This window comes from Corvus kubaryi, unplaced genomic scaffold (assembly GCF_017639235.1).
Source record: "Corvus kubaryi isolate FWS band 111438036 unplaced genomic scaffold, C.kubaryi_AGA036_p1.0 37396, whole genome shotgun sequence".
In the NCBI taxonomy this organism is placed as follows: domain Eukaryota; kingdom Metazoa; phylum Chordata; class Aves; order Passeriformes; family Corvidae; genus Corvus; species Corvus kubaryi.
Window position 1 is genome coordinate 27,202,774 of NW_024581135.1, and position 25,783 is coordinate 27,228,556.

A 25,783-nucleotide genomic window follows, 5' to 3' on the forward strand; every position below is an offset into this window, starting at 1 on the left:
TAAATTATTATATATTATATACATATGTACACACACAAAATGTATGTACATAAAAGCTCTAAAAAATGTTGACAAGTTTCTCTAGTAAAATGACCTGATGTATATCCACAATGAACAGACACAGGCCCAGCAGTATTCCCACATTAACAGTACCTGCACAGTCACACACTACACTGGAAACACCACCACTGACATTTTGGTATTCTCAGAGTTACAACAAATGCTAGTCCCTCCTCTCCTCCCCCACCTTCCTACTGCCAAGGAAAACACTGATTTTCTGATGTTAACAAAAGGTATTCCTGGAAACAACAACAAAAGCACACAAATAAGTTAACCCATAATTACTTATTGTTCATACAGTCCTTCAACCTAATTGCTATTATACATGAATAAGTTGCTATTAGAGCATTTACTGGACTTTGAACTGCACTTTTTAGAGGAAAAACTCAAAAGAAACCCATTATTTTTTCATCTGAAACTCACACTATCCATCTACATCAAAATTAGTCGTAAAAGTACAGTCAGTCAATGCAGACTCTGTACTGCCAAAAGTATGCGAAGACAGCTTAACCAGTCCCCCCTTTCACACCCTCCCCAATAGTGAGGAGACAATCTCAAAAAAACTTTTCTGCTTCTGAAGGTCAATAGCATATGAAGTGTTGCTGACATGCATGAACTGAGGTTCCCGTTTAGTCAGATATATTAAGGTTTTGGATTTTTTTTTAAATTTAAGATTTCTTAACTTGGCAAGGGCAATACCAAGATAAAGCTGTTTGACTAGCTATGACATATGGATAACAAATGGAGTAATTTTAACAACAGAATGAAAAGAAGATAGTTTATTTGTTGAGGAACATTTTCAAGAAAATAAAAGTATGTCTTATTTTAAGGTACTTCTCTCAAAGACAGGTAAGCTCAGTTACACTGTATAGCACAGATATATATTCTAGAGCATCTTTCAGCTCATCTGTTTGTACCCATTCACTGGAAGTGATCTATCTTTGGCATGCCAGAATCCATGAAATGATAATAAAATCTGTGGACAAACCTTCACTTTGCATCTGTCCAGAATTTCTGAAGACAAGTATTTAACACAGCTTTGGAGGATAAGGTAACATACTCTTTGCTTCACAGAATTCAAAAGCATCAAATTAAGCTCTAACTTGTAGTTACCTAGGTTACTACTTACCACTGCAGGCCCTACCAGCTGAAACCCTCAGTGTTCTAAAGGATGCCAAACCCACTTTTCTTGGGCAAACATGGATACCAGCACGTTTCAGATGCTGTATTGGGTTTGTGTGGCAATGTTTTGATAGTGGAGGGGCTACAGGTGTGACTTCTGTGAAAACTGCCAGAAGTTTCCTTCATGTCTGATAGAGTCAATGCCAGTCAGCTTCAAGACAGATCTGCCACTGGCCAAGGTCAATCCCATCAGCAACCATGGTAGTGCCTCTGGAAAAACACAGTTGGGGGGGGGGGGGGCGGGGAAAGCTGTGCAGCAGCAATTGCAGCTAGAGAGAGAAGTAAGAATATGTGAGAGAAACAGCTCTGCAGACACCAAGGTCAGTAGAGAAGGAGGGGCAGGTGTTCCACACACCAGAGCTGAGATTCCCCTGCAGCCCATATGCAGCCCATGGTGAGGCAGCTGTGCCCCTGCAGCCCATGGAGGACCACAGGGATGCAGAGATCCACCTACAGCCCATGGAGGACACCACACGGGAGCAGGTGGATGCCTGAAGAGGCTGTATCCCTGTGGGAAGCCCACAATGGAACAAGCTACTGGCAGTAACCTGCGGACCCATGGAAAGAGGAGCCCATGCTAGAGCAAGTTTGTTGGTAGAACCTGTGATGCCAGGAGGAGGTCATGCTGGAGCAGGCTGTGCCTGAAGGACTGCAGCTCATGGGAAGGGACCCATGCTGGTGCAGTACAGGGATCCCTACTGGTGCATTTTGAGAAGAACTATAGCCCATGGGGAGGACGCGGGTTGGAGAACTTCACGGAGGGCTGTGTCCCATGGCGGGGACCCCACAGCGGAGCTGGGGAAGAGTGTGAGGAGTCCTTCCTCTGAGGAAGAAGGATCAGCAGAGGCAACTGACCATGACCCTCATTCCCCATCTACCAGCACTGCTCTGGAGAGGAATTAGAGAACTTGGGAATAAAGTTAAGCCTGAGAAGAAGGGAGGACTGGGGGGAAGGCGTTTTAAAATCTAGGGGTTTTTTTCTCATTATCTTACTCTTATTGACTGGTAATAAATTAAGCTAATTTCTCCAAGTCTAGTCTGTTTAGCCTGTGATGGTAACAGCTGAATGACTGTCCCTGTCCTTCTCTTGACCCACGAGCCTCTTGTTATGTTTTCTCTCTCCTACCCAGCTGAGGAGAGGAGGGACAGAGCAGCTTTGGTGGGCACCTGGCATCCAGCCAGGGTCAATCCACCATAAGCACACAAAAAAGCATGTTTTGTATGTGAACCTCAAAATTGCCTTAACTGCCATGTTCCTCTTCTCACTGCTGTTAATTAGCAACATTACAACAGCACTGACAAGCTCTTACATATTTCCTGTGGGCACTATCAAAAAACCAGTGCTGGTTAACAGAGTTACCACACTAGGCAAGTCAAAGTCTCAGCAAGTCCAACTCCCTGTATCTCAACTTCCTCTAACCATCCTGCCAGCAGTAAGAACTGCCAGACAATAAACTGAGCTAGCTAGGAATTTCCCAATCAAATGGGTTTTGTTGGGGTTGGATGAAGCTACTTCAGCATAACCAAAACATTTCTCAAACACCAGCTAAGCAAGGGCTCCCCAAAAGCTAACTGAATTCCCTATTAGCCAGTTATCCTTCCCCAGAAAGCCCAAATCACAGCAAAACTTGGGATAAGCAAAGTTCAGCTTAACAAAGCAGGAAGTTACTGTAGCTTGTGCAGACACGGAAGAGCTGACCACAGCATTCATTATCAAGTAAAGCCCTGTATCAGTTATGCCTCATTATTCTAGAGCCTTACCAAGTAAGGGCAAAAGTGACTCCTGAACAGCTAGTCTTTTTCAAAGTGTATGACTGCATTTTCATGAAGCCATGCACAGAGTTATCATCTTCATTCATAATGAGCAGTTCTGGCAGTCACACAGATTTCTTACTGCAGAGAAAAGCACAGTCTGAGCTGCCACAAATTCACGTCTCCAATTTAGCCACACACCAAAACAAGCAGGGCTGGCTCTGCAGGCAGCAGACGTGAGCTGTGATGGGATTCTGTGGTTAACAGAGCTCTGTCCCTGGTATCCACAGAACCAAGGACCTTGGCTGAAGAGAGCTGGATTTATAGTTGCTCATAATTTGGACTCTCCAATAACGGAGAAAAAAAGAAGACCCATGTATGAGAAGCAATTTACACAGGATGAGATTCAGCTCCACTGGCTGTCTTCCTCAAACATGCAATTTGGTTCCCAATGATATTGACACAGGTAGAGTTGTTCCAAGACCTTAACTTCAGCTATCATTATTTTTCCAGGGGCTCTGCTCATTAACTGAGATCGGACAGTCTAGCCACTTTGCTCACCATCAGAGCACAGCAAACAGGGCTTTTTAAACTGCCTGAACTGTGCAGTTGGAGGAAAAATACAAGAACTCTTTCACACTTTATCCCCATATACACCCTGCTTTTATTTTAGGCAGGGCACAAATTACTGCCTTGATCCTCCCTTCTAGCAGAATACACACTCCATCCTAGTGGCCTCAGAGAACATTTGTTCCTTCGCTGCTGAAAACAAAGATATTCATAGTTCTTCCAACCTCCTCTAACTGCCTGCTCCATAGAGGGAACAAAAAAATCGAAGTTGTCACTGGCAAAGAAAAACTACCTGCTCTAATCATGAACCTTTAGAGCTGAACCATTTCAGAACATACTAGAGGGGGCAATTCTGCTCTGTGGGCTGCCTTTTTATGAATATGTTCACTTTTCCCCATGATACAAGGAACGTTTCATTCAAGTCAGTGCTTCAGTGTTAAAAAGTCATGACAAATTTCCCAGAACTTCTTATGAAGACACCGAAGTCTCAGTTTCACTGTGCTTACTGCACGATCAACCAAATCCCATAATGTCATCTCTCTCCTGGAATGACAGCATTGACTGACAAACCCAGTAAGAGGTTTGGAGGTGGCCGCTTTGAACTCTTAAATTCAGACCAGTCACACTACTACACATCCACCAAAGCCTTTGTGATGCTTTTCACTACCAGGAACAAATGCTTATCTCTCCTCATACTGACAAGTGGAATAAAGAAGAGCCACCAATAATAGAGAAGGCCGAATACCCTAAAAATAAAGAATGAATTCAAGAACTCAAGAATCTCCTTTAATCTCAATTATTCTCTCTAAAAAAATCTGTGAAAGCTCAACTTGCTTTCAGTTTGACTTTGATATTGATCAAAGTAATCAGTGAGCTCTAATCAGAATTATCTGAACTCTTTGCATCACACAGCTGCCAGTTACTTTTCACTGACAGCAGCATACATAATCAAAAATAAGGTGTTGCAGGGAAGCATAGGGCCATTTACTGATTTATTTTTCAGAAGTGAACTTTCATTCCTAATTCAAATCTTTTATTTTTTACTTTTTCCATTTCTTAGGATAACCCCATAATTCTAATCCTTAATGTTTCAATTTTGAAAGCATTTTATCTGTCCAGTCTCATGATAAATAAGACTCACAGAGCTGATTATTTTAAGGCACAAAATTACATACTTATACAGACAGTAATAAGATGCACCTATAGGCAGTTAGAGAATTACCCATTTCTGACATAGGTCACATGTTCACACTGGGTAAAATTTCTCCAGAATTGTTCTTGCAGGACAGAGCTTGAATATGCAGCCCCTATTCAGACAAGCACTTAAGTGCTACTGAATTCCCTGAAACAAATTTTTTGAGACTCTTCTCAGAGAAAAACGGACTTCAGCAAATTCTTAGTCTTTTTGAATTGTTTCAAAGTGTGCATGATTCTAATAAAAATTTCACATCTGCACATACAAGAAAACATTTTTCATCATGAATACTCTGTTCTTAAGATCTTACAACAGGATTTTGTTCTTCTTTTTACAGTACTACATTAAAAAGTAAGTAAAAAAAGGTAGTAGGATTTGGGGTTGTGGTGGGTCTGACTGGGATGGAGTTAACTTCTTTCACAGCAGCCCACAGGGTGCTGTGCTTTGGATCTGTGGCTACAACAGCACTGACAACACACCAGTGTTTTGGCTATTGCTGAGCTGTGCTTGCACAGTGTCAAGGCCACCTCTGTTTCCCACTACACCCCCACAGCCAGGCTGAAGGTGGACAAGAGGCTGGGACAGGACACAGCTGGGACAGCTGACTCAGAGTGACCAAAGGGATATTTCATGTGATGTGTCCTCAAGTTCAGAAATAAAAACTGGGATAGAGGAACAAAAGGATTTTTTTTGTTTTCAAGCAAGTTTTTTGGCTGTTGTTTGGAGACTGGCTGGGCATCAGTCTGCCATGACCTAGTGCGCTGTCTCCCTTGTTTTGCACCCCCTGAATCCATTTTTTCCTTCTTCACTTACTGTTTTTCATCTCAACTCAACATTGTCTCGATTTTGTTCTTCCTATTTTCTTCCTCCTGCTCACTGTGGAGAGCTACTGCAGCAAGTGAGTAGGAGCTGTATGGGTGCTTGGCAGCTGCCCAGGGTGAACCCACCAGAGCAAGTCAAATTGAAAACCCATCCCAGATTGGTGTACTCTCTTCTCAGATTCTGATCTAGAACTTGCTCCAGTATTCAGTGTCTACAAAACTATTTCCCTAGATACTTGTAGGGTACTTGAACTCCAAATATCTGAGCTGAGTATAATCCTCAGCCCAGCTCTACAGTCTGGGGAAGCATTTGTTATTCCCATTCTGCTCAGGAGTAAAGAGGTGGAGAGAGACTACAGGAAAAGATTTTCAGAGTTGTTTAAAAACTTTGGCCTCATTTGCAGAAAGAACATTTACACACCAACCATCTTTTAATAGCAACCTGAAGGCTTCTCAGAGCTGAAAAACAATCCCTTTGCAAGTCTGAGGACTTTACTGACCTCCCCTACTACTGTCCCTCCAAGTACAGGATCCACAAATAAGGACCTTCACTAACAAGCCAGCAAGTTTCCTTATTCTCAGGGCCACAAGGCATCGTTCTAGATGTGAAAGATCAAGTGCAGCTGAAAAACTACCATCTCTCACTGAAATTACTGCTTCTGAGAAATCCCTGTGCTGTAACACTGCTGACAAGGGTGGAGATACTTCCAAGATATCTCGCTCTCTAGGCAGCCCATCTGTTTCTGACAGCTCAACTTCTGGTCAGCAACTGACCCGATGAGTCACTCTGGTTGTACTGTACAGAGCTCAGAGCCAGACAAGCAATATTTCATCATGTACTTGGCCACACTTGCAATCAGCAGATGCGTAAGAACCACTTTGGGCACGTATACTTTTCTTCTTTCCTTTGAGGAAGTCACACAGCTCACCACTACCGAGTTTAGCATGCTGAATTATTAACTACCAGATTGATTCTATTCAGCCACTCCCTGTGATCTTTCCACTACCAAAAGCTTTGGAAGTTTGCCAAGTAGCAATTCTGTGTAAAAAGTCTGAAGCAAAAAGGAAATCCTTAAGAAACAGCATAACTGCCTCCACCGAAGAAAGGGGTGCATGAAGTGAATAATGTGCAAATGAAATGAGTTCTCCTTCAGTCTATTTATTATAATGCCTGAGCATTTCAGAAACTTCAATACATAAATACATTTATCATCCTGACACCCATGCTTAAGTGCAGGAGTATTGTTATCTCATTTTACAGATTTAAAATTGAGGAATTACATGATTCAGTGACGATTTCTCAGGAAGCCATTCGTAGGGGACACAATCCAGGTGTCCTAATCTGCAAGGAAAATGGAGAACCTTACAGACATTTGAAAAAAATGGTCACCTCCATTAGAATTACATAGAAGGATGAGGTCATTAGCCCACTTATTAGATTCAGGCTTGGAACAGGCTTAGCTTATGTTTTTTAACATGCTGGACACAGAGAAACTGCCTCTGGACAAAATGGCAAAAGGAATTACTTGATATGTCCAAACAAGTATTTTCTTCAAAACAAGTGAGAAAAAACATGGGGTTTAGATCACCTCTAAAATTAGGCAATTGCAGAGACCCCATTTCTCAGTTTTGTAGTCTATATGTGCATCTTTTTTTTTTTTTTCATTACTACAAAGCTACCCTTTCCCACTACCCTCTGAACATCACTTTGGACTATACTTCGTGTGATATGACTTCAGAATACCAGTTCAGCAGAACTTTCAGTTGCAAACCATGCTACACCTTCACAAACAATTACAAATTGTAGTTCAGTTGTGGTTCAAACAGTTACAAAGATGAGGAGATGGTGAGGAGAAGCAGTAGGACCATATAGCATAAGCTGGTCAACTTGCTGACACAGAAAAAAAGAAGACAAAGGAGAGAAATTTATCTGGAGTGGTGAATCATAGACTCTGGAGACAAAATTTACCCCTCCCTGGGAGTGTTCAGGGCCAGGCTGGGTGGTGCTCTCAGCAATCTGGTCTAGTGGAAGATGTCCCTGGCCATGGCAGGGGGTTTGGAACAAGATGATCTTTAAGGTCCCTTCCAACCCAAGACACTCCATGATTTCCATATGATTCAGCTTCCAAGATGTTCAAATAGACTGCACTGCTCTGGTGAAAGCAGCCCCCAAAGTTCCTGGGTTCTTGTTCCTGCACTGATAGACCTGTAAGTAAAGAACCTTCCTATCTGAATGATCAGCAAAGAGAGATAAAAGGTATCTTACCACTGAGAATGACTCCAGTTTCTGTTCCTATTTTTCTATCTTCTCCAGTAGACGGTATCTCCTGCAAAAATAGCTGGAAGTTTAAAAAAAAAAAAAAGAAAGAAGTACTTAGTTAATTTACTCTTGATTTACTCTACTGTCTTCTCACAAGAGACTTTTGTGAAATAAACATCCCTCATTCCTTTACTGCTGTGGTCAACATGTGGGGGTGCCCTTACCTGTTTTTACAGGGCCTATCTTCTAAGGGCCTATCTTCATTGCCATGAAAGCTTAGGCAATCACCTGAGCCTTGCTGTTAGTCCCATTCCTGACCACACACACAATTCTCCCCTAAGACAAACGCATTTTTAAAGCACGTTATGCTCAAACTAGCCAGCACATGGGATGTGCAGAAAGATAAACGTAAGCAATGAAAACTATTTTATCATTAATGCAAGAGGACCGTAGGCACAAGTTACAGGAACTTAGCAGTTACTAATCAAACCCTTCTGAGCAGCACCAGTGCAGTTTCACTGTGGTCATTCTCCAGAAACAACATTATCATCTCAAGAATACTAACTCAGATGAGACAAAGGGAAACCCAAAGAGTGACACCAGCACTTTGTTCACAATACAAGGCCTTTGCTGATTTGCATATAAATTTCAGAGGAATTGTCCTCAAAGTTAAAGACACACAACCACATGGAAAACTGACTGCCTGTTTACATCCATACACGGATGAATGGAAACTGATCTCCCAATTTCCATAGTGCAGGGAAGTAAAGTTTTGTATTCTCTCATGCAGCTGTGAAGAGAAGGCAGTCATGGTCTATGGTTTACCATGCATGCCAGATAGAAATTATTCCTCTTTGGCTGCTATTAAGAGTTGCACACTGGTCCTTGTTTGCTTTGGAATAAGATCTGTTCAGCAGTCCCTCGGCTAACCTTAAAAGCATATTGTGACATTTCTGAAGATCCTGACTGCTGAAATCAGCCTCTACTAAGCCACTATGACTGGATTGTCTTTACAGACTAATTTTTCCTTCTGTAGTACAAAATACTCACTCTTTGTACTAGACTAGAAATGTGTCACTGCTGTCCTATTTTATCATTATTGAAACTACGTATTTTGCCAAGGCCAAAACTAATTTTAGACTGCAAATGTCCTGTCAGCATCACAGGTTTTATTTTAAAGCAAGGCAGAAAGCTCTTAATTGCTTCTGCATCCGAAACAGCCAGATGTTCCCTGAAGCACTTCACCTGGCAAAGGCTCCTACAACAAAGACTCTCACAGCTTATGTCCCAAAGTCCATTACAATCTAAATGCACATTTCTGCATGGCTTGCTGAGTCACAGTTATGTTCAAAATCAAAGGAATGAATAGAGCAATTTAAAATGTGATGCTTCGATGAAGAAATACAAGTAATCACACATGTCAGTGTTAAAGAGCATTTCTGGGTGTTGGAACCTACACAACAGGCACAGATCCATGAGATGAATAGAGGGGCTGGAAACCTGGTGAGGGAAGCATATCCAATTCCTTGCCTTTGGGCAGAATCCCTAACCAAGCACTGAGGAAGGGGCCTATGCTATGGCCCTACCAGCAGTTTGTTCTTTGGTGCAAGCAAGAGCAAGATTTGGCTATTTCCTTCAAAGGGACACAAGGAAGGGCTGAGAACTTTTCCCTTTTGTCCAGTGAGCACCTGAATTAAACTGAGAAAGACAGCAACATTCCTAATAGCTACTGCATTTCTTATGCCAACATACAGACGTTTAACCCCTTCCAGTACCACCTGTAGTCTGCAGGCAGTATTTTTAGGATTTAAACACAGAAAATCAGATATTGACGTTATTGCACTGAGGCACCCTATCGCACTGAGGCACCCTAGTGATTCCACTTTTTTCCTGCATAACACACCACCTGCTAAACCCCAGTTCTGATCTTTTTCAACCCAAGCTGTAGAGGAGAATCCTCTCCAACTTCACTGGAAAACTAAAACTCAAAAAAGCCAAATGGGAAGAGCTTTACAACTTAAAAAATATTTTTTTCCTCCTGCTTAAAAGTGAGTTCTTTTGACAATTTTTGTCCTTTTGAACTTCACAAGATTTTAAGAAGAAAGTGACAGATAATGTCAGAATCCCATTTCTTGATGTGGTCAAGAAATATGGTCACTGGTATGAAATTATTCAAGCTAGAATTATAATTATTGCCCCTTAAGAGCTATTATTAAAAACTATTTTAAAAGACAAAGGAACACAAGCAAAAAATTGAAGTCCAAAGTTCTTATTTTGCATCATCATAAAGTAACAAAGCAGACAGCCAAGACAACTGTACACTACATGCAAAATTATACCTCCCCATTTTACTGGGTGATGTAAAGATTTGTTCTTTCCAAGCAATATCACATCTATCAAATTTGACCAAATAAGATGTATTACTTTGAAAAATATTAATTAATTCTGTGGGACATCTTTCCATAGCTTGATCACCTTCCTAAATCACCACTTTGTCTTTACTCAATGGTCCATGACATGTTATCAAACAGTATGCAGGGAAAAATGACTCAAGGGCAGAGAAGGGAAATGGAGAGTAAAGGCACAACAGTTAAAAGGAAACTTATTTCACCTACGTATCACCACAGAAAATACTGTTGCTTAACATCTGTAAGTGTTCAAGGTAATTTCCCATTATAATGAAAGGTCAATTCTTGAAGTGATTTTTATTCTCAAACAACAAAAAGACCCCAAAATAGGAAGGCATGCTGTCACTCTGCAGGCCATAGAATACAGACTGTAAAACAGCGGTCCATATTCCTCTGTGGCAGATCCATGGCTGATGAAGGCCATGTGCATGGAGATGGCATGATACCCGCCCACAGAACCTTCAACACATTGTCCTCCACTGCAGAGTATGAAGAGGGGGAAAAGCAGAGCTTCAGATATCACATCACCAAACACATTTACCAGAGCTCAGTGACAAACAACTGCACCAAAACCAACATAAACCAAAACACCTGCCAGGAATCAGTGCTCATCACAGCCCTACAGCCCGGCAGAACATACAAATAAACCAAGCATTTAAAAGCCTTCCCATCTTGAGCTGTGACTTTTTCAACAGTTCCCTAATCCTAGTATTAATGTGATATGTGACAATACAAGAACCAGAAACAAAGTTTAAATCTAGATCAGAACAGCTATTCATTGTGACATGGCCCTTAATGAACCTAAAGGGCAGAATCAAAGCATAACATGTGCTATGGAACACTCTACACTGGAGTCCTCATCCTATAGGAATCTTCTTTACTCTTCAGAAGAGTAAAACAAGCCCTTTAACCCTCTTCTTCTGACATCTAACCCTGACCCCAAACTTAACCTAGGATTTCACAACACACCCATCACAGAAGAACCCAAAAACTAGAACACTGCACTCTGCTAATTCCACTGTAGACCCATGAGCCTTCTAGACCCTAACAGTAAACATAACCTGCAATCCCTTCATTCCCAAGTAAATAGCCTATACAGATAGGATTTGCACACTTGTGCAAAACACGGTGCTAAATATATCCATACAGTGCATAGTGACTACAGTAGCACTGAAATTAACTGGAAGTTGTCAGAGTCTGCTAAGACTAGTTTGTTTGGCTTCTGCTTTGGGTTGGTTTTTTTACTTACTTCTAAAAAATATTAAAAGCTAAGTTTATAGGTGGAATCAGAGGCGTGCTGAGCCAGGATGAACACTGATAACACAAGAAAACATTGGACTACAGATAGCCAGCTTTCATTCCAGGATATTTCTCTGGTAAGGCCACTGATAGAACATCTAGGTGAGAGGAAAGTCAGCAGAAGGCAGGGAATCTTCTGAATGTTAATATGAATGACTGCAAAGGCTATTTGGAGTCTGCTGGTACATACACAAAAAGTGAGATTTTGTTGATTATTATGACACTTGGATTTTTTTTGGCCCTTTTCTGGGTTTCGATTTTGGCCTAGCTAGTCAGTCACGTTTCCCTAATTGCCAATGCAGCTGTTTAGCACACAGAAAGCAAATCTCACTTTGACAGTCAGACCTTATGACATCTATCTCAACCATACGCCCCACACAGACTGTAAGCTCTGATGTAGTCAAAGCAAGTAAGGGTTTCTCCTTGTCTGTCACTGCTACACTTCAACAGTGGTAAGATCCTGTCAGTATCAGCCAATTTGTAACAACTTCCAAAGCTGAACTCTGCTTGCCTTTAACTCACGATGCTCCATTTTGTGCACTGCAGTTTCTAACTCTGGCCAGGGCATGCAGTGCTAAGCACACTCAGCAGGATCCAGCTTTCAGAGGATAGTTCATACAGACATTTACAACGTGCATTTCTTATTGCAACACAAGATGCATGTGGTTGTACAGCAGCATAAGCTTTCTGACTAAAACCATCCTCATCTGGTATTTGCCAAAGATTGTATAGCAAAAGAATCTGTTGACTTTAGGATTGGGAAACAACCAAATAAAAGCTTCAGGATTGGACCACCTCTCATACTATGCCAGATTTCTGTTCAGTGACACAAGTCAGGCAATGATACCACAGTAGGGCAAAGGATAGGATTTGTGTTCAGCTGTCTGTAAGCACCTTTATTCTCCTACCGCTGATCTCCCATTATTTCAGTCTCTTACTCTGCCTAACGTAACAAGAGTTGACAATTTACTCCCAAAGCATTGTGGGCCTAACCCAATTCCTCCTGACAGAACTGGAGCTGGAACAGATCCGTAACACAGACATACACGAGCCAGATGACACTGGAAATTCAACAGCACAGCGTTGAAAAGCTAGTATCTCAACAAATGAGAAATCTCTCCACTGTCAGAAGAACTGGACCCACTGGAAGCCCAAAAAGGTTAGAAGACTGAGTTGTGGGCCCCACTAAAGCACAAGTTCTCAGACAATGAACATAGGGCAACATTTACAAGTTCTACTTCCTACAAGAATTGCTGTCTGCTTCATATACACACCATACTTCTGATAGATGGGGATAGTTTTTTCCACAGCTGGGGATGCTTTACTTGGATGTGTTTATTTTTCCTCAATCTCTGTCTGACTCACAGATATCTCCATTTGTTTTAGTTTTCTTCACTCTCAGAAACTAAGAGGTTTTCTGTAACCAACTGTATCATAACCAGGTACACTGTCTATGACCCTAGCAGATTTATGGAAAGCTCTCTTCACTAAGAAACGCATCCACATGTTCCCAAAAATATCTTATTTTGGGAATTAACTTCGTGAAAAGAAACTTAAACTCATTTGTTACACAGCAATAGAATGACTGCCTTAAGAGTTGTTATCTATCTCAGCTTGGAAATGATAAAAATTGGATACTTTTCATTTTGCAGAACTCTTTGGTGGAGCAGGGATAGCAACAGAATAGCTACTCGGGCACATATGCTATACTCAAGTTCTCAGAGTACTTTGTCAAGATCAGCTAATTGAAATTAAGATGAGAATTTTTCCTAAAACACATGAGCTCACATTGCCAAAATTATTCCACTTAAGGGCAGGTGAGGACTTCTGATGCTACAGTTGGAAATATTCAAAAAATGATATGACATCCTTAGCCAAATGGTTATGATAGTTCATTATCATCATTACTAAAGAAAATACTCCCTAACATATTCCAAGCTAAGATTTGTGCACTCTTCCCTGCCCTGACCTAAGGATGCACAAAGTCTACCTGAAAAGGCATCCCAGCTGGCATTACCAAGACTGGCTTGATGACACAAGCCATTATTTGTCAAGATTTCAGCTTCTGAACTTGATGACTTTGTGCAGAATCCTAGAAGCTGTCCAGTATACAACATACTTAAAACAGAAAGCCTTTGGGAATAGCCAAGCAGACTACTTGAGGAAAAAAAAAGATCACGAAAGAAACTGTAGAGGATTCACAATTCTGTTTTGTTTGGATCAGTACAGTAGCCTAGCCCATAAATAGAAACCAGGTGGATTTTTTCTACGTTTGCTTTACTTTCTTTCTTTGAAAGTTGCGGGAATGATGGTAACCAAGCAACACCACAAGCCTGGAAAGCCCTAGTTAAGACAATTGCTGATACCCTGATGAGCCAGGATGTGTTCGGTGCCTAGAGGAGCTATGGGATCTGCATTTTTGTACACTCCAGGGGCCACAAGATCCTAAAAAGAATGAGGAAAATATTTTGTACAATCTGTGGACTCTTGATGCTTCAGTGTGAAAAGTGCCTCCCTCAGAAATGAATTTTGCTGCCACTTGGGAGTCCACTGTGAGTTTTACTTGCCACTTTTGCAAGGTCAGTCTGTCAGGAGAGCTTCCCCTTACTGAGGCTTGGGAACTCAAAAATACTGGGTCTCAGACAGTGTAACTGTTAAGATATTAAAAATAACATCCATGGATTTATTAGAAATATCACTGTGGATCCATGTAAATTTGACTATGTTCATTCACACAGAACACAACCTTATAAATGAATGTTGATGATAAAAAGTGTAACTAAATTGAAAAAAAAAATATCCACAATGTTATTTTCTGGTCAGAAAAGAACATCAGAACAATCAAGTATTTTACAGCTTCTGCAATGAACAACAGCTGAAATAACTCACTTTCCATGCAAGTGCAATCAGCACTATTTTCAAACTGGCACATCCTCCCTGTAATCAGTCTTCAGCCTCCCAACAGAAGGAAAGAAGCTTTTGAAGGAAGCGGTACTTCTTACTTTGCACACTTAAGCAAAATCAGTTGTGCCCTCCCTCTGTCAAATGGTTTTTATTCAGCATTTTATAAAATAATTTTTTTAACTGCTCCAAAACTAAAGTAGGTATTTTCTTAATAGCAAAGTCAATATATATATATATTTGTACAAACATTTCAAGACATAATCATATTCTGAGAAAGAAAAGTACACAAATGATGCTTTTTTAAAAAGTTAAAATCATTTGCTTATCCAAATAAGCAGAAGCAGAGAAAATATGTCTGAGTGCATATGCTTTAAATTGAATGAGGGTTTATTTTAGGAGACAAAGGATGACTACTGAACACAACCAACATGTGGTGGATCCATTAAGGCTGTGGATACTGAGTTTATGCTGCCATTCAGCAGACAGCACCTTAGTCTCACAGGTAAGACAGTGAGATCAGTACCAAAAGCAGGACAGCCCAGCTACAGCATTAAAAAGCTCAACCCTGCGGAACAGGTTTCCAACTTTTCCTCATACTGTATGATTTATATTGGGTTTTATTGTGCAGTAACCGATATCAAAGACTACAATAAATAAGAATTAAAATCACCAAAAAGCCCCATATAGAGACCAAAGATCTCCCCTAAAAGCTCTGTTGGGACACAGACATAAGGGGGCTTCAGGGGACTTGGTCTACTGCCACCATTGCTGGGCTCCTGAAAAAACATCACACGATGACTGTGAAAAGTAGAACTGTTTGTCAACACAACATCATGTGTTGAGTCTGCCTCTGTAACAGCGTAAGTGGGTCTGAATATTCAAAAAACAGAGTACCTCCTGGGAATCTTTACCAGGAAGTAGCCCAGCAGAGGGAGGTACACTCTGCATCACCCACTGGAGCAGGTACTACTGGACTGCATCCTGCCCAGAAAGAAAGCACTATGCCAGGGCCCAGTATGGCAGCAGCAACGGGATCCTCAAGGCCAATTCCACTTCACTCCATTGCAGCTGCCCTGGTGTGTGGACAGAAGGAGGATTAACAACTCCCAGACTGCTATCACCTAGGCAGTTTCACACTTCTTCCTACAAGAGCTGAACACAACCATGAAGCATATTTGGACAGCACAGAGATTAGACATATCCCTTCTCATATAAAATTCCAATCCTTATTTCTCTCCGCCTAAAATGGAGAAATACTCTTTTCTTGTGCATTCAGATTCTAAGAGTGGGATCATAAGGAACAAAAATGAAGATGAAATCAATTTACAAATGTAAATACAACTCTAACCTCTTTTGAAGCTTTACTAGGAAGGAGGAGCAAAATTACCCAGGGCATCTTGGTCAGACTCAGCCATGAGTGTAAATGAGATCTCATTCCCATGTGGTATTTCACATCACAAAGGAAAACACAGAGTTCTCACAGTCCTGAGACAGAAGGTTCCATGGAACAGCAATTTGTTTGTCAAAGCAGTCTTTTCATGGGAATGACATACAAGTAACAAAATAACACCCAAAGTTTGTAAGCAAACTTCTCACCTTGGAACTGAGACTGTTTCACTGGTGATTTAAATGACTTTGGCCTGGGCTTCAGCTGAAATGCTTGTGTCAGTCTTTTAGTTATGAAGGAATCTGGGTAAAATAAAGCAAAAATACAGTGTGGTTTTCTATTCTGCTAGTAAGTTTGGATAAAAGCAAATAGGTGCTGGTGCAAATCTGGAACGCCTTCAGGGAACTCAGATATACCCCATGTTAAAGCAAATTGGAGTTTGCCTCAGTTTGTTGGTATAGCATCTTCTATATGGATCGTTTATTCTGAATTCATGTCTGCATTTACTTTCCTAGGAACAAACATGCATTTACTGCTGACATTGAGCCTCAGCAACTGATCTATGACTTGGCACCTCTGCTCTAAGTGCCTTTGAGGTACCAAGAGTAAAGTTTATTCCAGTAATAACCACTCACCCACAAGACATAGTCTGAATATTCTATGGTACACTAAAAAAAGTAACATCCCATTTAATGACAATGTTGCATGGAAAACATTAAATGCATGCCACGTGGCCAAGCTACCATCTCTAGCCCAACCTCTGCTTTGAGAATTATCAGACTTCTGTTTGTTTTAGCTTTGCAAAGTTATAGTGCATTGATATTATTTATTTTTCCATTTTATTTCCTAAGATATGTGCTGCTTCAGTAGAAGAGGGGAGTGGCACACAGTAGCTACAACCTATCTTTCTTGTTTCCAAGGTCTCCTGGCTTTCACAGATGGACCTGCACGGTGTAGGCTCTGCTTAACATCACCGATAACTCCTGTCCCCAGTATGAACAACCAAAGCTTTCACATGTAAGCAAATCCCTCAACATGCATAGCTGCAGATTTCAGAAACACACACTGCCTGACCACCTCATGTTCACCTTGATCACCAATATATTAAATCCTAAAATTATCTCAGCCACCTTAGCACATAAGCACATTTCTTCTAGTGAATTACCAAAGTCAATGAACTTGAGAGGCCAGACAAGCAACTCCTGGTATATGTTCAGGAATACAGCACACTGTAAAAGCTGACTATTAAAAGCAGAATTATCAAATTACAAAATAAAGAGTGATATGATTATATCTTTTCACACAGTCACAGACTAGGTAAGGTTGGATGGGATGACCATGGGTCATCTGGACCAACCTCCCTGCTCAGGCAGGGTCATCCCAGAGCACATTGCACAGGATTGCATCCAGACAGTTCCTGAATATCTCCAGGTATACTGAATATCTTTTCTCTCTGGGAAACCTGTTCCAGTGCACAGTCACTCCCACAGTAAAGAAGTTCTTCCTTATATTATGGTGGAACTTTCTGTGGTTGTGTTGCTGGTTGTGTTTTGGAGGTAGGGGGTGTTAAACTGTAACCCATGAACAGATACCTTCCTACCTTTGTATTAACACAGACAGTTAACGATTTATGGCCTGTCTCTTAAGGAGCCCATCTGCTGTATTTTCCATTTCAATTAACAACAGATTCCTTCCCAAAGCTCTGTGATCAGTACTGGACACCAAAAATGTCCAAAAATGTAGTGTCTAAGAGTCCCTGAGGTCCCTTCCAGCAAAAAATCCTAAATGAGCAAAAGGCAAAGCCTTTTATGGAGTCTGGTACCAAATTTGTTTAAAGACAAAATCCAACAAAACCAGCACACTCAGCAACAGCCCTTGCGAAGCACCCCAGCTGCCAGCTGGCGGCAGCTCCAGCGGTTCCCCGTGTCGGCCAGAGGCCTGGAGAAGGAATGCAGCTCTGCAGAGGCATTGCTCCCATACACGTGGGGAAGCACCCTCACCACACTCCAACCTTACAGACTCACATTTCAAAATGAGTTGTCCTTGCCCAGGTCTTTGGCACTGCATAGAAACAGCTCTTGCTATCACATGTTTGACCATTTCCCTCTATCAAACCACTTCTGCAGAGCTGGACTCTGACTTCACAGCCAGCTCAGTGAGGATGCAAAGCCTGGAAGGTTGAGTTCAGTCCAGAATAAGCACCATACCATGGTACAAAATGTCTGGTTTTTGTCATCAGTAACAGCAATCCTGAGGTTTTTCTTTTTTAATTCACAGAAATTTCTAATAGCAGGCTAAGCAGCTCTCTAGATGGAAGAAGACATTATTCACTTAAAATAGTGAACAATAGTTTAAAAATGTGCTATTCAGTTTAATTAATGACTGAGTTTACATTGCTGTATTCTTTTAATATGATGCAACAATGCTAATGACTAACCTTTTTGCAATTTAATAGACCTTGCAACTACAAGATGATCCCTCTTTCATTTAAAAAGTCCCTTGTTACAGCTTAATAAATCATGTTTTGCTTTTTAGCAATTCTCACTAAAATGCTTTGGAAGGCACCATCATTCACTTACAGGCTGATGTTTAGTGGACCTGACTGTACACAATGGCAATTATAACTTCCTGCGCTCAATGTCTCTGGAAATCCAACACTGGAACACCAATTAAAAATTTCTACCCCTTCCTCATCTGTAGGGTAACGCATAAAATAATCATGGTTGCGTACAGGTTAACTTCAGAGAAGGAAATCAGGTGTTAAAATGCCAATACAGCAACCTCATCCCAGAAGCAAAGAAAACGGAAACCCATTGTTCTCTGTCAAGAGATCACAGAATGGGTTAGGTTGCAAGGGACCACTGTGGGTCACCTGCTCCAACCTCCCTGCTCAAGCAGGGCCATCGCAGAGCACACTGCACAGGATTAGGTCTGGACAGTTCTTGAATATCTCCAGTGAAATAGACTCTGCACCCTCTCTGGGCAATCTGTTCCAGTGCTCAGTCACGGCCCAGTAAAGAAATTCTTCCTCATGTTCAGGTGGAACTTCCTGTGCATCAGCTTCTGCCCATTGCCTCCTGTCCTATTCCTTGGTACCACCAAGAACAGCCTGATGCATCCTCTTGGGACTTTCACTTTAGGTATTTATACACATTTACGAGGTCCCCTTTCAGTCATCTCTTCATTGCAATCCTCATTGTACTCATGGCAGTGCAATGGATGAGTTTACACACATGACCATCTGTTGCCAGATTATGAAACAGCAGAGTGACTTCCCAGACTGCCAAATCATGGAATCACAGAATGGTTTGGGTTGAACGGGTCCTTAAAGATCACTTAGTTCCAACTCCCAAGCCGTGGGTAGGAACATCAATCACTAGATCTGGTAGCCCAGAGCCTCATCCAAACTGGCCTTGAACACCTCCAGGGATGATATCCACATCCACACAGCTTTCCTTGTTCAGAACTTCCTTAGTTTCTAGGCTTACTCTCTTTACTACAAAATAAAGTACAACACTTCCCATTATAGAGTACTCTTCATCCTGAAACACCCTGGGACTCTGAAGCCTCACACAGAACAGCCAGAAGTTTCAGGACTGAGCACTAAGTGGAATGAAAGGCAGCACACTGCTGTAGCCTGCTCCACAGCTGTCTCTCATGTCATATTCTTGGCTACAGACATAGAACCAAACTCCTACTCACATCAAGGTGCTGCAAAACTGCCAATACATGTAGAGGTCTGACAGGACCTTAGTTTTAAATACCTCTTCCCCAGAAACTCAGCTACAGAGAATGTAGACTGCACCTGTTTCAGACATACGAAGGGCTTGTGTCATTCACAACAGGAAAAATTTGTGAGGCTACCAGCCATGCTGTGATGCAGACCCAGTAGCACACAATTTGAATCATCTTGTATCAAAAAGCCCAACCTTCCTCCAACCACCACCTTCTGCTCTCTTCCCTACCACAACCCTACAGGCACTCTTCTTACACAGCAGCTGCTCTAGTTCATCTGTATTTGCCTCACACTTCAGAGGTTATTGTAGAGGAACAAACCCTCAACGATTATAATGAGAAGTAGGTTTCCTTCTTTCATCCTAGTAACAAAGTGCGTGCAGTACATAGGAGACCTCAGTTCCTGTGGGAACACATGATGAAGCTTCTCTGCACCTTAGAGCTGCACAGCTCTATCTCCACACCATCCCTCACTCCAACGTACCCAGCGCAAGGACCACAAGCTCCAATTCTAACACGAAAGCACAACTTCATGACAGCACCTTAACAAACCAGCCAATTCAAAACAATTTCTAGCCAAAACTAAGTTATTAACGGAAAACAGAAACACAGAAAAGGCAACATTTCATTCAGACCTTGTCCTAAAGATCACTAAATCAAATACTGCACAGGCTAGTATCACTGCTAAGATAGTTATTCCTTCAGAACACAGAAAGGAGAAGTCCCATAGTGATGACATTTTGGGAATTGTACTCCTAGCATAAACCACAGCTTCTGAATACATTCCAACTGAGAAGTACCACCACGCCCAAACTGCATGTGCAATGGTTTTACTGCATTTAATTTTACACAGAGAACCGTACACAGCAGTGTAATTTAGATACTAAAAGTGAATAGCTTAAGTGTAGTGCAGAAGAGGAAGCCACAAACTGGATGTGTGTAGGACAGTACATACTGAAAGCTGGTTTTATGTATTACTAAGTAATTTAGTCTGAAACAACCATTTGAGTATGTGCATGAGCTTCGAGTTGTCCAGAGCCCAAATACTCTTTCTTGGTAGTTGTATCTAACCCAGCAAGAAAGCCTCAAGTCCTAATTTGCCACTGTGAACCACTCCTCTGCAGCAATGAAAGCCAGGTGCCACAGACAGCATTCAGGCAGACACTCCAAGGCTGAACCTTCAGGGCAAGTACCGCACACATCTCTAACAAAATAGCCAGGATCCTAATTGGCTAATTTTGAGATGAGAGCTACTCTCATTTGGAAATGTCTCATAGCACCAACAATATCTTTTGGTGGTGTTCCAGGTAAGACTCAGTCAAGCACCATAAATTCTTGCACGGGTTTTACACAAGGTTGGGCCAACAAATACCAGTCTACCTACACCAAACACAAGGTGTTTATTTTGAAATGCTGCCAGGCAGGTTGGCTTTACCAGCACAGAAAGACAACTCCATGAGACTGAGCTGTCAACACAACAGTGGCAGCAGCTTCTTGAATGCCAACTCAAAACACACCCACAACCTTCAAGGATAGTCACCTTCCAAGAAATCATACAGTTGACTTGGCTATGCACAGCACAAACAGATAACATTGCTCAACTCCACCCAGGATATAAAACAGCACCAACCCTCTTAGAAAGACAGTTCATGATAACACTCGGCTTAAGTTACCACTTTAAAAAAAAAAAAAAAAAAAAAAAAAAGAGAAATAGAAGAGACCTTCAGTCAAAGAAAATCACACAGGTCAGATCTGTCCCCAACTCTGACTAGCAGCACACTGGTATTCACAAACAGGTGAGGCTTCTTTGCCATTTGAACTCTTACCTTTCCAACACTTGGGAGATTAGATTCATCAGTAATTTAAACACCGGACACAGTACACTGCCATAGGCATTTTTTTCAGCCAGCAAACCACTCGAGAGAGTACTGAAAGGCCTATTATGAAGGCCAATTGCTATCCTTTTCTTGAATGACCACATGAAAATCAGTGACTGTTCTACAATGGTTTGAAAGGGCCTTTTGTCTGAAGGAAAGGACAAGGAGTCACAAAGTATTGCAGATTCATTTGTAACTCACGGCTTTTGAAGAAACTGCAGAGCTTCAGTTAAAAGCAAACCAAGAAAAGAACAAGCTTTGAAAATGTTATGCCCCAATCCTTTCCTACTATGTACATGCAGAGCATATTTTTAGTCTCTTTTGTATTACAAAAAGATGGGCTGGCATTCTAGATTATTGTTGTTTTACAAGAGAAGCTTAAAACACTTGCAGAGTTTTGACTTTATTCCCAAACCCTAATTAGGGTCTGTAGCACTATTGTATAAACAGAAAATCATCAGGAGCTTTTTCTGGTACAACATCTAGTAAAAGTGTAATTGTACTGGGATAATAAGTGAAACCATTGTCACTGTTGCTTAATAACCACTTTAGTAATTGAGCAAATTTGGCATCACCCATAAAGTATAAGATGGCCAATTCAAGAAAAAGACCTCTTTTATATTGAGAAACCAGCATTAGACTTCCATTTTGAAGTCTGTTTCTGAAGTCCCTCACCAAAACAATGTCAGTTACATCGCTGACAACTTCCCAGAAGAAAAAAATGTTTTATTTCTCCCCCTACCCCAATGACACTTCAGTTCTTAGATTTTACATGCGAAGGCGCACACACACTCAAAACAGGACTTGCACACATGATTTCATTATGAAATTTCTAAACCCTCACATGGACAAACTTTCAGCAGGAATGACAGTGGAAGCTAATAACCTAAAATAGATTTCTTCTAACCCATATGCAGAACTAGGGAATTACTACACTTCCATCCAGAAACAAGAGTTACGGCTGACAGACTTGCTCTCTTCACCTGTATGTTCCGCCCACATACCAGGAAACTGAACAGTCAAAAAGTGTCGGTTTTCACTCCCCAGCTCCTTGCCACATCCCAAAATTTATATTCCTTGTGCTCCCACAACGGCACTGAAGCCAAACAATGTATTTTGCACACACCATTGGTCAGGGTGCCAGTTACATTTAGCTCTTCTGACCACCTTATCAAATTACATCAGGCAAGGAGCTGGTCCTTGGCATGTTACAAGACTGCACAAGGGCCAAAAGTTTTGCTGTAGGAAGCAGCCACCATACCACGTCCACATATACATTGGAAGTAAAAGCCCTGTCATGACAAACACACCCTGAGGGTAACTCCACACACCCCATCATCTCATGCTCTCCAAACCAAGAGCTTACAGTTCGGAGGACTGTAAAGAGACTCTTGCCAATGCAAAGTAGAGGCAAAACAATGCTGCACATCTTGAAGTTCAAGGTGCTCAGAAACCACAGGGCATAGAGGTGTGACATGTGAAGCCCCCTGCTAATCTCAGTGAAGTTCAGGACCAAATCTTTTTGATTTAATAATGATATGGAGCACTGCTGCCAAACAACTTTTAACAGGAGAAGGTGCCTAGTCTAAAATAAAGGTATTTCATTACTGTTGTTTTTATATTAAAAGAAGAAAACTGTGAGAAAGCTGGTGAAGCATCTGAGGAAGGAAGGCAGGGGGAATAGAGAAACTGAAGCATTGGAACAGTGCAAAACAACAAAGAGGAGACAGTACCACCAGACAGGAGTCATATTTCTCAAGAGTAATGTGGACAATAAAATCCTTGATATTAGCTACAAATCAAGTACAATTAGCAGTTAACTGTTATTTTTCTTCCCTAGATCTTCGTGCAAAGTCTCACTGCCCTTGGGTCTTCTGCTCCAAGTCATTACACAGCTTTACTTTTATCCTCCAGTGCACAGTGAAAAGTGGAGTTTGACCTTTCCTTTAGATTTGTAAAGCACCACAGCAGATTGTTTTGAGAACATGACTGAGGTGGAGTTTTTTGTATTCTGCATGACTAACATTGCTAACAGTGTCTAAATACCTCCAAGACATGGCCTCTGAAAGTACACCAGGAAACACAGCCCCCTAGAATGACAACAGAGGCCATGTGTGTGGGTGAAAACGTACACAAATATAATAGTTTGTGGGAATTAATACCAAATACAGGTTGTCTACAACTGTTGACAGGCACAGGTTTGGTACCTCCATGATTGCTGGAGAACAACTTGAAGAAAATATAAAACACATTGTAGGCCACTGGAAACTCTGTACTTTCTCTTAAAAACAAGCTTGAATCAATTTCAGCTCCAGACAAGCATTTCCTTAAAATTCAGGAAACAGCAGGAAGGTGTCCTGACATAGCCTCATTTCCGTTTCTTTGAGCAAGAAGGACTAGATAAGAATAAGCAATCCATATTCAGAACCAAATCTCTCTCAACACTGAAAGATGCTTGTGTTCAATTTTTAGGCTCATTACTGTATGTCAGACAAAACAATAATTCTCAAGCATGTTTCTTCTCAGGAGACTGCCTGGGCATAAGGACTGTGGACTTAAGGATAACCCTGAGGACATTTTGAAGGGTACTTAGTTTAATTCATCTTAATCATAACACTTTTTTATGCCGTAAATTTCCCGGAGTGGTGACCTTACCTCCTTACACAGTTATACAGCACCTGACACAGTACAAGCCTTATCTTGATTAGCGTCTCATTACATTTAACAGATCCTGCTGTTCTCAAAGGGCCAAACACCTTCCACTCCCCTAGCACAATTAGTGGGAGAACACTCACAGCCTTGCAGCAGTGTTCAGCTTCAGCAGTTTGTGATGGCGGCTCACTAAATTCATCAACCTGTTCTGACCTGGAAATCATTCTGCATTTGCACGGTTTGACTGCATTCACAGAAACAATTGTGGCAAGGGCACAGTGTCCTGCTCACAGCAGCTTGAAGACTCTGGTTAGCAGCATTCAACAGGTTGCCATCTAGGATTTCTTTCATGGACCGTGCAAATACACTCCTGTTAACCTGACATTCTACTTTCTGTGTAGAAAGTTTTTAGTTTACCTTCTTGAATCAATATGTTTTGGAAAACATTTTATAATTGCATCAAGAGCTCAAAGAAACAGAAGAAAAATGCCTCTTGCATACACTGGTAATTCAAATTTAAAGGTTAACCAAAAAAAAATTCCCACAGAATATCATTAGCTGCCTTGAAGCACATTTTCAAGCTGAAATCAACCAAATCAATCCAGTGGAATGTGACCTGGAATGAAACAGATGGATTTTCTGTGGTGCCTCTTAGTTCTCCTAAAGAAAACAAATCTGGTAGTACAAGTGATTCACATCTCCACACGATGAGGCTGAGGGTGGGGAAGGAGCTTACACTATTAACTTACAGCTCAACAAAGGAGACATTACATTCTGATAGAGAATAAAAAGAGTACTGCCAGCTGCCACTGCTTATCAACGAATTCCATACCTACTAATTTTTTTTTTGTGCACAGTAAAAAAGACAAGAAAGATTTGAAAAACCCAACAAACCCTAAACCAAACACAAAATCAGTAACAAAAAAACCCCTATCATCGTAGCGGTCTTTTGCCTTGGCACATATAAAAAAGAGCGTCAAATGGGTGGATTTATGCCGAAACAGCAGCTGAGGCACAGCAAGCTCCGTGCCTACCTTGCGGTGTGGCAGCGCTGGCAGCAGCGTTTACAGCCGCGCCAGAGCCCCCGGCGGCGGTTCAGGACGGAACGCTCCGCTGGCTCAGCGCGCCGGGCACGGGCGGCTGCGCCCGGCGACACCCGGCTCCCCGGGCGCGCAGTTAATCATTTATGGCCGAGGCTGTTACCGAATAGCCTTGAACAGCCCAGCCCAGCCCAGCCCCGCTTCGGCTCCGGCGGCGCCGGGAGCTGGCGGAGCGGCGGCCGAGGGCGAGCGGCGGCGAGCAGCTCCCGGGCGCTGGCGGAGCCGGTCCCAGCGCACGCCAGGCGGGGTCCAGGGAACGGGGCCGGCCCGGCTGCGGTCCCCGTGCCGCCAGGACGGGCCCGCCCGCACCCGGGGCTCGGCGCCGGGACCCGAGGCGACAGAGCAGAGGGTGGGGCACCGCGGCAGCCGCACCCCTCCCTCCCCGGCACCCCTGGGCACGAAACTCCCGGCGGGCCCCCCACCGACCCGCGCAGGTGCCGCTGAGGGGACGCGACGAGGACGCCTTACCTGGTGCGGCCGCGGCGGAGGCCGAGCAGGGGCTGGGGCCGGTGGTGGCCGTGGCACCGCCGCCCTCCCGCGGACACGCCTCGCGCCCCGCCCCGCGCGCCAGCACCGCCCCC

General features: G+C 42.2%; 1 protein-coding gene across 5 annotated transcripts in view; it reads right to left on the reverse strand.

Annotated features, from left to right (window-relative positions):
- The window catches only part of SPATS2L (spermatogenesis associated serine rich 2 like), a 79,387-nt gene extending 53,628 nt beyond the window's left edge, over positions 1-25,759 (reverse strand). The window contains exons 1-3 of one of the 5 annotated variants that reach the window (XM_042040900.1): positions 25,671-25,751; positions 16,048-16,140; positions 7,847-7,919 (exon numbers count right to left, since the gene is read on the reverse strand). The gene's annotated coding sequence lies outside the window, so the exon portion shown is untranslated. Of the gene's footprint in view, positions 1-6,861; positions 6,889-7,846; positions 7,920-16,047; positions 16,141-25,136; positions 25,287-25,670 lie in introns of those variants that run through there. The other 4 variants (XM_042040899.1, XM_042040901.1, XM_042040904.1 and 1 more) reach the window with 4 other exon arrangements.
- Between the last annotated feature and the right edge of the window lie 24 nt (positions 25,760-25,783).